Source organism: Coregonus lavaretus (genome assembly GCF_964263955.1).
Source record: "Coregonus lavaretus genome assembly, chromosome: 20".
NCBI lineage: Eukaryota > Metazoa > Chordata > Actinopteri > Salmoniformes > Salmonidae > Coregonus > Coregonus lavaretus.
Genome location: NC_140007.1, coordinates 20,665,373 through 20,679,089, shown reverse-complemented (window position 1 = coordinate 20,679,089; position 13,717 = coordinate 20,665,373).

Genomic DNA, 13,717 nt, shown 5'->3' with positions numbered 1-13,717 from the left:
CAAGGGTTCCTGCTACAGGTGGAGCTCTACCTCGCCACCGTACACCCGGCGCCCTCGGGACACGAGAGCGTCTCCGCCCTCATCTCCTGTCTCACCGGCAAGGCGTTGGAGTGGGCCAACGCCGAATGGAGGAGAATGGACGCCGCTACCATCACTTATGCGGAGTTCTCCCGCCGCTTCCGGGCCGTGTTCGACCATCCACCAGAAGGGAAGGCGGCGGGGGAGCGTCTGTTCTTCCTCCGACAGGGGATGAGGAGCGCACAGGATTTTGCCCTGGAGTTCCGGACTCTAGCGGCAGATGCGGGGTGGAATGAGCGGGCCCTCATAGACCACTTCCGTTGTAGCCTCCGGGAGGACGTCCAAAGAGAGTTGGCGTGCAGGGATACCATGTTGACGTTTGACCAACTAGTCGACATGGCCATTCGGTTGGACACCCTGCTCGCCACCCGTGGACGTCCCGGATGGGGGTCGCCCATTTCACCCTCCAGCGCCTCCGAGCCGAGCCCTATGGAGCTCGGAGGTGCTGGCGCTAGAGAAAGGAGGAGTAGGAACCCGAGGGGGGCCGTCCCCTGCACCAACTGTGGCCGTGGAGGGCACACCGCGGCTAGGTGTTGGGGAAGGTCCCCCGGTGGAGGTGAAGGCAGGCCACGCATTGGGGAGTCCTCCCAGGTGAGTAGGCGCCCTACTTACCCAGAGCTTTCTGTCGTTCACATAACCTTGCCTGTTTGTTTTCCACAGGTAGCACCTCGTTCCCAGCATAAGGCGCTAGTCGATTCAGGCGCAGCTGGGAACTTTGTAGATCGCCAGTTCTGTGTAGAATTAGGGATTCCTCTCCTTCCCGTTGATAAGCCTTTCCCTGTACATGCCCTAGATAGCCGTCCGTTAGGATCTGGGTTGATTAGGGAGGTCACAGCGCCCCTTAAGATGGAGGCGCAGGGGGGTCATGAGGAGACGATTCAGCTCTATCTGATTGACTCTCCTGCGTATCCGGTGGTGCTGGGGCTTCCCTGGTTGATTACCCATGATCCTACTATTTCGTGGCGAGAGAAAGCTCTTAAAGGGTGGTCTGCTCAGTGTGAGGGGCTGTGTCTGGGTGTTTCCATAGGGGCGACCTCGGTGGAAAGTCTGAATCTAATGCCTGCACTGCACATTCCCCCCGAGTATGAGGATTTGACACTGGCGTTTAGTAAGACTAGGGCGGCGCAGCTGCCGCCTCATAGACAGGGGGATTGTGCGATAGATCTCCAGTTAGGAGCAGCCCTCCCGCGGAGCCAAGGGAGAGGAAGGCGATGGAAACTTACATCGCCGAGTCTCTGAGACAGGGATACATACGGGCCTCCACTTCACCTGCTTCCTCAAGCTTCTTTTTTGTGAAGAAAAAGGATGGAGGTCTGCGCCCGTGTATTGATTACCGCGGTCTCAATCAGATTACGGTGAAGTACAGCTATCCACTTCCTCTGATTGCGACTATGACGGAATCATTACACAGTGCTCAGTTCTTCACAAAATTGGATCTCAGGAGCGCATATAACTTGGTGCGCATTAGAGAGGGCGATGAATGGAAGACAGCGTTTAGCACGACCTCCGGTCATTACGAGTATCTCGTCATGCCATATGGGTTAATGAATGCTCCCTCCGTCTTCCAATCCTTCGTCGATGAGATTTTCCGGGACATGCAGGGGCAGGGAGTAGTCGTGTACATCGACGATATTCTGGTGTACAGTTCTACCCGAGCAGAGCATGTAGCCCTGGTGCGCCGAGTGTTGAGGAGGCTGTTGGAGCATGACCTATATGTCAAGGCAGAGAAATGTCTGTTCTTTCAGAAGTCGGTCTCCTTTTTGGGTTATCAGTTGTCTGCGTCAGGGGTGAAGATGGAGGTTGACCGGGTGTCAGCTGTGCGTAATTGGCAAACCCCAACCACTGTGAAAGAGGTGCAACAGTTCTTGGGTTTTGCGAATTACTACCGGAGGTTTATCCGGGGTTTTGGACAGGTGGCAGCTCCCATAACGTCTCTGTTGAAGGGGGGTCCGGTGCGCTTGCGGTGGTCAGCTGAGGCGGACAGGGCTTTTGGGAGACTGAAGGACCTGTTTACCTCGGTGCCGGTGTTGGCGCATCCGGATCCCGCTTTACCATTCCAGGTAGAGGTAGACGCGTCCGAGGCCGGTATTGGGGCCGTCCTCTCACAACGGTCTGGCACACCACCTAAACTCCGCCCCTGTGCTTTTTATTCTAAGAAACTCAGTCCGGCGGAGCGGAATTATGACGTAGGGGACAGGGAGCTGTTAGCCGTGGTACAGGCCCTAAAGGTGTGGAGGCATTGGCTTGAGGGGGCTCAACACCCTTTCCTCATTTTGACTGACCACCGTAACCTGGAATACATCCGGGCAGCTAGGAGACTGAATCCTCGCCAGGCCCGCTGGACTATGTTTCTAGCCCGGTTTGTGTTTAAAATCACTTACATCCCTGGGTCCCAGAACGGGAAGGCAGATGCCCTGTCTCGGCGGTATGACACGGAGGAGAGGTCCGTTGAGCCCACTCACATACTACCAAAGTCTTGTCTGGTGGCACCGGTGGTATGGGAGGTCGATGCAGAGATCGAGCGGGCGTTACGCACAGTGTCCAGTGGGTCGGACGTACGTTCCGCTCGAGGTACGCGATCGCCTCATTTATTGGGCTCATACGTCCCCCTCCTCTGGACATCCAGGTATCGGCCGGACAGTTCACTGCCTTAGCACTAAGTACTGGTGGCCAACGTTAGCCAGGGATGTGAGGGTTTATGTCTCCTCCTGTTCGGTGTGTGCCCAGTGTAAGGCGCCCAGACATTTGCCCAGGGGTGAGCTACAACCCCTGCCCGTTCCACAACGACCCTGGTCCCACCTCTCGGTGGACTTTGTTACAGACCTTCCCCCCTCACAGGGGAGTACTACCATCCTGGTCGTTGTGGATCGGTTCTCGAAGGCCTGTCGTCTCCTTCCCATGCCGGGTCTCCCTACTGCCCTACAGACCGCTGAGGCTCTGTTTACCCATGTCTTCCGGCATTACGGGGTACCCGAGGATATAGTGTCTGATCGAGGCCCCCAGTTCACCTCCAGAGTGTGGAGAGCGTTTATGGAACGGTTGGGGGTTTCGGTGAGCCTTACCTCGGGTTACCACCCGGAGAGTAATGGGCAGGTTGAACGTGTCAACCAGGATGTGGGTAGGTTTCTGAGGTCTTATTGCCAGGGCCGGCCGGAGGAGTGGGCGAGATACGTTCCGTGGGCCGAGATGGCGCAGAACTCTCTCCGCCACTCCTCCACCCAACTAACCCCTTTCCAGTGTGTGTTAGGGTACCAGCCGGTTCTGGCACCTTGGCACGAGAGGCAGATCGAGGCCCCTGCGGTGGATGAGTGGGTGCGGCACTCGGAGGAGACATGGAACGCTGCCCACGTTCATCTGCAGCGGGCCATCCGTCGGCATAAGACGAGCGCCGATCTCCACCGCAGTGAGGGGCCTGTATACGCACCTGGAGATCGAGTCTGGCTCTCGACCAGAAACCTGCCCCTCCGCCTGCCCTGCCGGAAGCTGGGTCGGCGGTTTGTGGGGCCATTCAAAGTCCTGAGGAGGTTGAACGAGGTGTGTTACAGGTTAGAACTGCCTATTGATTACAGGAATATTAACCCCTCGTTCCATGTGTCTCTCCTCAGGCCGGTGGTAGCTGGTCCACTCCAGGACTATGAGATAGAAGAGACTCCTCCGCCCCCGTTGGACATCGAGGGGGCTCCGGCGTACACTGTGAGGTCCATCCTTGATTCGAGACGCCGGATGGGGGGTCTCCAATATCTCGTGGAGTGGGAGGGGTACGGCCCGGAGGAGCGGTGCTGGGTGCCGAGGAGGGACATATTAGACCTGTCCCTGCTGACCGAGTTCCATCGGGGTCATCCTACGCGCCCTGCTCCGCGTCGTCCTGGTCGTCCCCGAGGTCGGGATCGGCGCACGGCTGGAGCCGCGCGTCAAGGGGGGGGGTACTGTCACGGTTTCGGCCGAGGCTGCTCCTCCTCCTTGTTTGGGCAGGCTTCGGCGGTCGTCGTCCCCGGAGTACTAGCTGCCACCGTTCGATGTTTCATGTTTATTTGTCAAGCTGTTGCTCTTTGGTATTACTCTCAGGATTGTTGTTTTTTCCGAGAGTCCGCACTGTGTGCGCTATCGTCATTTTTACGCACTGTGTGTATTGTGCGTACTTTGTATTTTGCCTCCCGGTTGGGTTGGCTGTTCGCCTGTTTGGTGCTGTTATTTTTGTTACTAAAGTCTGTTGACGAACGCCCGTGTTTCCTGCGCTTGATTCCTCACCGCATCTACACTCAGCTACTGACACAGGTCCTATTCTCTGGCACAGTCAGGCATTGTGCCATCCAGTAATAGACTGATTGAGGGTGGTATTTAACAGCACAATGGGGACTCAGACACATCAATGCTTCTCTCCTATTATGTAAGATAGGCAGGAAAGCTTCATGTCAAACTGTAGAAATAATTATGCAAATGAGGACAGTCTGAGCAGGTTATCATTACAGAACAGAACATATGGCAATTACCACAACGCGCTGACAGTGTTACAGTAAAGGTGCAATCTGTAACTGTTGTTGACAAATATTGCAATTGACTGAGTAAAAATAGCAGCGAGTGGCATTCATTGTGCTTACATAATGTAGTAGGAACATTGTTAATAGAAAACAATGGCCGTGTCCGAATCCCCATACTAGCGTACTACATACTTAAACTGCATACTATGTACTCATCGTTGCATACTATTTAGCATGTACCATTTAGTAAAAAGTATGCAGTATACCACGGCCGCAATGCAGTAGCGGCTCCTGACTGGCTGAGTAGGTGGGGCGGGGCCGAGTGCGGGTGGATTTTTCCAAATTCAACAGACATTCATTGCATTAACCAGCCTGATAATCGCTCATTTTCAATTTGATTAATTTCTCTAAACTCTGAATAGAATCGGAATGGAGTTATAGGCCTACTCAGGCTGGTTATAGGCAGACTATCACATTCAACCTATACCGTAGCCCATATAGCCCATCTATCCTATTTAGAAAGGACTGAAGACAGAAACAGATAACTTGGTGAGTCAACATGTTTTTCTCTTTGCACACACACATACACACTGATTGATTGGACTGAATTGTTTTTGGTGTCTTTAAATTGCTATTGTAATAGGCTAGGCATATAGTTAATGTTGTTGAAATGTTGAAGTTGAAATGGTTTGTGTTGTCATCTTTGCTGTAAGATGATCAATGTCTATATGCTTTCAATTTGCGTACCATGTTATTAATTGTTTTAGCTCAGTTTATTTCACGTTTGCTTCCATCTTTGCAGCAAGATGGTAATACTCAACTATTTATCTAGTCTGGACTGTTGGCATATATTCTTCACGTTTATTCTAAGTTGCACATATTATTTTGATGAGTCAGTGTGAATGTGCTCGTTGAGATGCTGCCTCCGCCAGAGAGGTGCTGTCCAGCTGTTGGTGCTGATAGTGATAGGCCACACATTCCAGTAACTCTCTGTGGTTCTGAATCAATAGTTAGAGTGCGCTGTTTTACTGTTTTAATGCACATCTTGGGGTTACCACAGGTTAACATCAGTATTCTGGTGGCTTCTCTATAGTTAGCCTCAAAGTTGAAGTGCATTGTGGTTACATTTCCCATTAGGCTATTTTAATCTTGCTGCTTCGGAAACATTTTAGTAATGACTTTATTACAACTTGAGCAAACAGGTGGTGAAATTAACTTTCCCAACTAACTTTAACTTGCATTTGACCATGCTGTGTAGGTCATGTAACTTTTTGTTACATACAATATTTTCTTTGTGGACTTAAACAGGACAGATGTTGCTCTCCGGTTTTAACTGTGATGAAACACAAACGAATGTGGTTAAATTGATTCCGCCACTGTGTGACACTTGTCTTTTGGAACTGTGTCTGTGAAATGATGTAGACTATGGCTTATCGGCCTTATATTGGCTATTATGGTGCCCTATAAATGCATATTTAACGGGTTATAGAGCAAACAACACAATTATCACAACATAGGTTGTAAAAAAATATATATCCTGCTTGGCTTCCCCATTGATTTTACCGACGCACAGCTACTGGATTGGAAAGAGACATATGTTACAAAACACCCAAAAGTTCTGAGATTGTCAAGCCAAGCCTTTGATAATGGGTAGGCCTACAAGATTGGGAGGGATGTATTTTCTGTTTGTCGAGATTGACATTGTCTATTTATTGTGGTGTTGAAAACGCAAACCATGATATTGAAGTGCCCTTAGTCAGTATGCTTTGTTTATTGATTGTGTGGTGCATTGGCACAGAAACCTGTTGGTGGAAAATGTGTTGCATATTTTATATAATTAGGTACAAAAGTATCTATATCCACAGTAAAACGAGTCCTATATCGACATAACCTGAAAGGCCGCTCAGCAAGGAAGAAGTCATTGCTCCAAAACCGCCATAAAAAAGCCAGACTACGGTTTGCAACTGCACATGGGGACAAAGATCTTACTTTTGGGGGAAATGTCCTCTGGTCTAATGAAACAAAAATAGAACTGTTTGGCCATAATGACCATCGTTATGTTTGGAGGAAAAAGGGGAAGGCTTGCAAGCCGAAGAACACCATCCCAACCGTGAAGCATGGGGGTGGCAGCATCATGCTGTGGGAGTGCTTTGCTGCAGGAGGGACTGGTACACTTCACAAAATAGATGGCATCATGAGGAAGGACAATTATGTGGAAATATTGAAGCAACATCTCAAGACACCAGTCAGGAAGTTAAAGCTTGGTCGCAAATGGGTCTTCCAAATGGACAATGACCCCAAGCATACTTCCAAAGTTGTGGCAAAATGGCTTAAGGACAACAAAGTCAAGGTCTTGGAGTGGCCATCACAAAGTCCTGACCTCAATCCTATTGAAAATTTGTGGGCAGAACTGAAAAAGCGTGTGCGAGCAAGGAGGCCTACAAACCTGACTCAGTTACACCAGCTCTGTCAGGAGGAATGGGCCAAAATTCACCCAACTTCTTGTGGGAAGCTTGTGGAAGGCTACCCAAAACATTCTTAAAATAAAGTGGTGATCCTAACTGACCTAAAACAGGGAATTTTTACTAGGATTAAATGTCAGGAATTGTGAAAAACTGAGTTTAAATGTATTTGGCTAAGGTGTATGTAAACTTCCGACTTCAACTTGTCTCCCGAGTGGCACAGTGGTCTAAGGCACTGCATCGCAGTGCTAGCTGTGCCACTAGTGATCCTGGTTCAAATCCAGGCTCTGTTGTAGCCGGCCGTGACCGGGAAACCCATGGGGCGGTGCTCAATTGGCCCAGGGTAGGGGAGGGAATGGCCGGCAGGGATGTAGCTCAGTTGGTAGAGCATGGCGTTTGCAACGCCAGGGTTGTGGGTTCGATTCCCACGGGGGGCCAGTATAAAAAATTATAATGTATGCACTCACTAACTGTAAGTCGCTCTGGATAAGAGCATTTGCTAAATGACAAAACATGTAAAAATATAAACACAGGGTCACTATTGTTATTTGTGGTCGTAAACATTATTTGGAGTTAATTTTATGAGGGGGAGGGTGTGCAATGTATTTTGCAGTACACGTAGAGGTAATGTGAAAATAGTTTTCATGTTGGGGAGGGGGGGTGCATTTTTTTATGACACCTTGATTTGGACCAGCCCTCCCCCAGTAAATTTCGAACTGTCCCTAATCTGTGCAAAATCTCAAACAGCATTGATCACTTTCACCATGTACTTTAATGTAATCTTAACTGCAAACAAGGTCATTTGGTTCTGCTATTAGATGAAGAACAGTGATAATACATTAATGTTTTGTATAAATAAACAAAATATCTGACATTGTATTTGAACTTTGCTGTGCTTTTAAATGGTTGAAAAAAATGCGCAGTGATAGACATTTTGGTGACAACTTAACCAAAAATAAGACTTTAATTTTCCATTGGAATTTGGTTGTGCTTTTAGATGGTGGTTGAAAGCGTAGTGATAACACATTGGAAATTCAACTAACTTTTGGCTGTCTTTTTGAGTGCGTGAATATAGGTCTCATTGATCAACGTCTCAACCAAATATTAGCCAATTATCCAAGTTGAAATGACGTGGTGTGCTCAGTGGGCAACGATCCATCAAATCTCTCTAAAGCAGACAACGGTGTGTGCATTTCACACCACGATCATTTTTCACAAAGGATGAAAACGTACGCCCAAGTTTTGTAATGTCAAAGTGCGCATAAGAGTGGCGCGGTTGCCAAAAAACGCACACCACGAATGCATCTGCGCGTCAAATGTGGACAATGCTCGTCATCAAATTTATAATGCATTCATGTTGCAGTTTATATAGCCTATCCTCGCATCAGAAGTCAAGCATAGCCTATCTGCTGCACACATACAATGCAGAGCTATACTAGTCATTTAAAACATTAATTGCACACTAGGCTATAGCAGAGTGTCTCCTGAAACCTATTTTTCATTAGAAAAGTCGCCTAATAAAACACGAACTATAGGAAAAGTAGACAGGACACAAAAAGACAACAAAAGTTTTAACAAAACGCACAATACCGTGTTCCACTGCAGGGATAGAGACCCAGTCACTGAGATGGTGAGTCCTCTGGACTCCACTCGAAGACAGTATGCGCCTGACAGAGATATTGTTCCCGTTTTAGTCTTGAGCAAAGCCGACAGTGAGCAAGACCTGGGCGCCTTTCCATTGGCTCACTATAATATAGCTCGCTCTGCCCTCCTCCCAACTTCGTGCGCAACAGCGTCTCAAAGGCACTCTCAAGTTAATTAATTCATTTAAAATACATTTATTGGCCCTCTTCAACATTTACTCATCTGTATAGGTTCATCAATCATTTAGCCAAGTTATCGTTACTTATTGTGTATTTATTCATCATGTTATTACTTTTCTATTATTTATCATTTTTGTCTCTGCATTGTTGGGAATAGCCCCTAAGTAAGCGTTTCACTAACTACACTTGTTGTTTACGAAGCATGTGACAAATAAAATTGGATTTGATCAGACTGATATTCCAGGTGCTATTTATAGGCTACTCTCACCTAACAACATATTTTTGGTTTGGGCATTCCACATCAATGAGCCAAAGTTCGTGTTTTCCTCATGGTCATTGGTGTTATCTTATAATTTCTTTGAAATAGCCAATCAATAACATAAAGACATCGACTGTGCATTGTTATTTCAATCAATGATTGAGTCTGTGAGTTTATAACCTGAGCTATAGCGTGGGCCAGCTAACATTGTAGGTTATTGAGTCGTATTAACATGCATAAACAAAATCCATATTGTCCTTTCATTTAGCCCGAGGTGCATTTTGGAATATCTACACAGCCTTGGAGAGCAACAGTGAGCAATTTCCATTCTTAGAATAATAATAAGCTACAACAAATGTCTTCCCTGTGGTGATTCTCTGATGCTCAATATCTTTTACTTCTATCATAAATTCTACTAGTTTGAAATTCGTGTTGCACATCTCATTTACACAGTAAACACTCATCTGAGATTGATGTATAGATATATAGCAAAATATCCAGAATCTCCACTGCCCTCTTGAGGAAGTTAAAACCATGAGGTGGAGACTGGGGTAGGCTTCATAATGTTTCAGATCAACCTGTGTGTGAGATGGCACCGTACTGTATGGCTGCCGTCTTGCTAGCTCCGACCCAACTTTGCTATTTTGTGATTATTTTGGTGTTTATCTGAACTTTTTTTGCATGAAATGTATCCGCTATAATTTCTTATGATCGTGTGGTATCGCGTTGAATGCTGGTGGGTATTGCTGATAAACAAAGGAGTCCGCTCATACTGAACTTGGATCATAAGGTTTATTCATATCACAAGCTTCAGCATAAGTGACAGATGTCATGACATCCGGAGAGCGACGGCCCGGATTGCAATGGTCGCTCTGCCTTCTCTTTGTCTAGCCCCTACTTATAAACAATGCAAAAAGATGGGTGCTCCCTCTTCTGGCCAATCACCAGTCTCCCCTGGGGCGTCACCCCACAAACGCCACATTTGACCTAACATAAACAACATTCCATTTCTTCATGAAAAACATTTAACAAAGGCATAATCCTAATACACGACAATCGAACAACAACTTTTGAACATCAGATCGGCAGTTTCTAACCTCAATTCCAGCTTCAACTTCGACTCATCTGCCCATCTGCTCTTTGTGTAATTCCAACCCAATTTTCAGTCAACCCAAGACAGAACGCTGGCGTAAAAGAGGCAGGAGAGGGGGAGTCCTGGCGAGATTAAGATGAAGGGAAAACCAACCACCTCTTCCCTCCATTCTATTGGCCAATCAGTCACTTGATAATAAGATGGATGACCCCCGATTGCAGATATGCTATCAACAGGACTCTCGTAACTGCAATATTCTCTGCTTTTCTGAAACATGGCTTTCGGACAAGATACCCCCAATGGCTATCCAACTCCATGGATTCTCCATTCACCGAACGGACAGGACATTGGATTCAGGGAAATCGAGAGTGGGAGGGGTATGCCTCTTCATCAACAGCAAATGGTTTGCTGACTAGCGCAGGGGAAGTCTCGACCCATTGTACACCTATCTTTGAATACCTGATGGTCAAAAGCCGACCCTTCTACCTCCTGAGAGAGTTTTCAGCTGTTATTGTGACTGCTGTAAATATTCCACCCCAGGACAAGAAAAACAACAAGCTGACACATAACGAACTATACGAGACTCTAAACAAGCAGGAAACCATGCAACCGGAGGCTGCTTTCCTTGTTGCTGGTGATTTGAATTCCGCATCATTAAGACACGTGAGGCCAAACTTCCATCAATATTTCTCCGCCACTAGGGGCGATAAAGTCCTAGACATTACATTTACATTTTAGTCATTTAGCAGACGCTCTTATCCAGAGCGACTTACAGTTAGTGAGTGCATATTTTTTCATACTGGCCCCACGTGGGAATCGAATCTACATCCCTGCCGGCCATTCCCTCCCCTACCCTGGACCAATTGTGCACCGCCCCATGGGTATCCCGGTCGCGGCCGGCTACGACAGAGCCTGGATTCGAACCAGGATCTCTAGTGGCACAGCCTTAGACCACTGCGCCACTCGGGAGGTTACCACTGTTAATATACCCACAAGCAAGCATACAAGGCCCTCCCTCGCCCCCCTTCAGCAAATCAGATCATGACTCTATACTCCTGATCCTGTCTACAAGCAGAAGCTCAAACAGGAAGTACCTGTGACGCTCCGTAGAGAAATGGTCCTCCATACTGGAGGCTATGCTACAGGACTGCTTTGCTAGCGCTGACTGGAATATGTTCCGGGACACAGCCGATAGCATCGACGAGCTAACCCCCTCTGTCACCAGCTTCATTTGGAAATGCATCGCCGACGTTGTCCCCACAGTGAATGTTCGCTGCTTCCCCAATCAAAAATTCGGAACTAACACAGAGGTTGGCGCTAAGGTAAAGAACAGGGCTACCACATACAGGGCTTTCGCAGCCAACCCCGAGGCTATGGCTGAGGACACAAACAAGTACAAGAAGTCCCGCTACGACCTTCGCAGAGCCATCAAAAGGACAACATAGGAACAAGATGGAATCCTATTACACATGCTTCACCGTCCGCTGCATGTGGCAGGGGCTACGGTGCATTATGGATTAAAGGAAACCCCAGCCTTGATCTGCCCAACGATGCCTCCCTACCAGACGAACTCAATGCATTTTATGCATGCTTCAACAAAAACATCCCCAACATCTCGCTCTCCAAGGCCTTCGTGAATAAGGTTTTTAATCAGGTCAACACTCGCAAGGCTGTAGGGCGGCCAGTGTTGCCAACTCCTCAGCAAGGAAAGTAGCTATTGGCTGTCCTAAAAGTCGATAGAAGTCGCTAAATGACGTCATCACCTACTTTGCATAATTGGCCATGTGCATGTAATTGTGATGGATGCTGTAGGAGAGAGGAATAACGTCGTGGGAGAGACAAAAAGTGAGTAAAAACTCCCTCAATATGTTTAGAACTACAAATTAACTTTCTTCTGTCGATTCTTGTTTTTGTAAATGTTTTACATTTACATCCCTCCCTGAATGTAAGCCAGGGCGGGATCAGCCAGCGGCGGCTTCCCGCATGCACGATTCATTTGCAGTCTGGACGCGGAGGAGTGAACATCTCCTGCTCTGACTGCAGCTGGGAGGGACTGCTGCGCGAGGACTGGGCCGCCTGTGAGTGCTTTGGGACGGGGGGGTGGGGCCCACGGCAGCACCTGCTGCTCGTTGAGAAGAGTAAGAACGATACGTGCTTTCTCGTCAGTCTCCAAAAGTCTCCAATAACACCAGAAAAAGTCACTAGATTTGTCGCTAGTCGCTTTTTTGGAAAATGTGTCGCTAGAGGGGTCTGAATACTCGCTAAATATAGCGACAAAGTCGCTAAATTGGCAACACTGGTGGGGCCGGACGGTATTCCAGGGCACGTTCTCAGAGCATGCGCAGAACAGCTGGCAGGCATATTCAAGTTAATTTTCAAACTCTCTTTGTTCCAGTCTGTAATCACTGCATGTCTCAAGCTGATCACCATCATTCCTGCTCCCAAGTCTAGCTGCCACAATGACTACCAACCTGTAGCACACATCTGTAATCATGAAGTGATTTAAAAGACTGGTTATGGTACACATCAACTCCATCATCCCAGACACCCTAGAACAGGGATCATCAACTAGATTTAGCCGGGCCAATTTTTTCTTGAGCAGATGGTTGTGGGGGCAGAACATAATTACAAATCATTTGCAAATTGACCACAAGATCTTTCTAAGGGAAAACATGTACTGTAATGTGTGTGATAAGACTATCATGCCATTTAGGCTTCATATTTATAAAGTAAATCTGACACAGGCTACAACTCATATCAAATTATTTCCCTGGAGACCTTTACTTGGAGTCAGGAGTTAAATACTACCTAGTATTGTGAACAGACCATTAAACACAATGAGCACACTGGACATGCACACTCTGGTGTACTCTGAGCGAGGGAGTCTTCCTACTGTACACACTGTGCTGGCCCATTTGGCTTGTAATGAGAGGACATAGCATCTGCTGCTGCAATCAGGCAACACAACAATGGCCATTACATCACATTAGTCAACCCTGTACATATTGTGCTGGAGATCAGAGGGGGGGCAGTATGAAAAATGTATGCACTCACTAATTGTAAGCCGCTCTGGATAAGAGCGTCTGCTAAATGACTAAAATGTCAATTGGATCACAAAAAAAAAAAAAAAAAGATTGGGTATGCCCAGCCTGGAGAGTCTGCAGAGATAGGACCACAATAATGTCCTTTCAGGTTACAAGTGTCCAGTCACATGTAGTGTGCTAACTATTTATTACAATGTCATTACTAATCTGTATAACTATTTTCCAGACTAAAATGCTCTTAGAACTACGTTTCTCTCTTCAAGTCCCTGTAGTCTACAACGTGGCTAATTTATAAGTACACAGTGCATTCAATTATCAATGTATCTCCCTAATAATAAAACTTCCATCACACTCAATGTAACCTCACACACTGAACTGCTTATGATTCCTGATTGATTTGTTCCCCAAGGTACACTATTAGTCTTCACCATGTAGGCTGATAATCAATGACTTTTACATGTTCACAACTTAACTGTATCC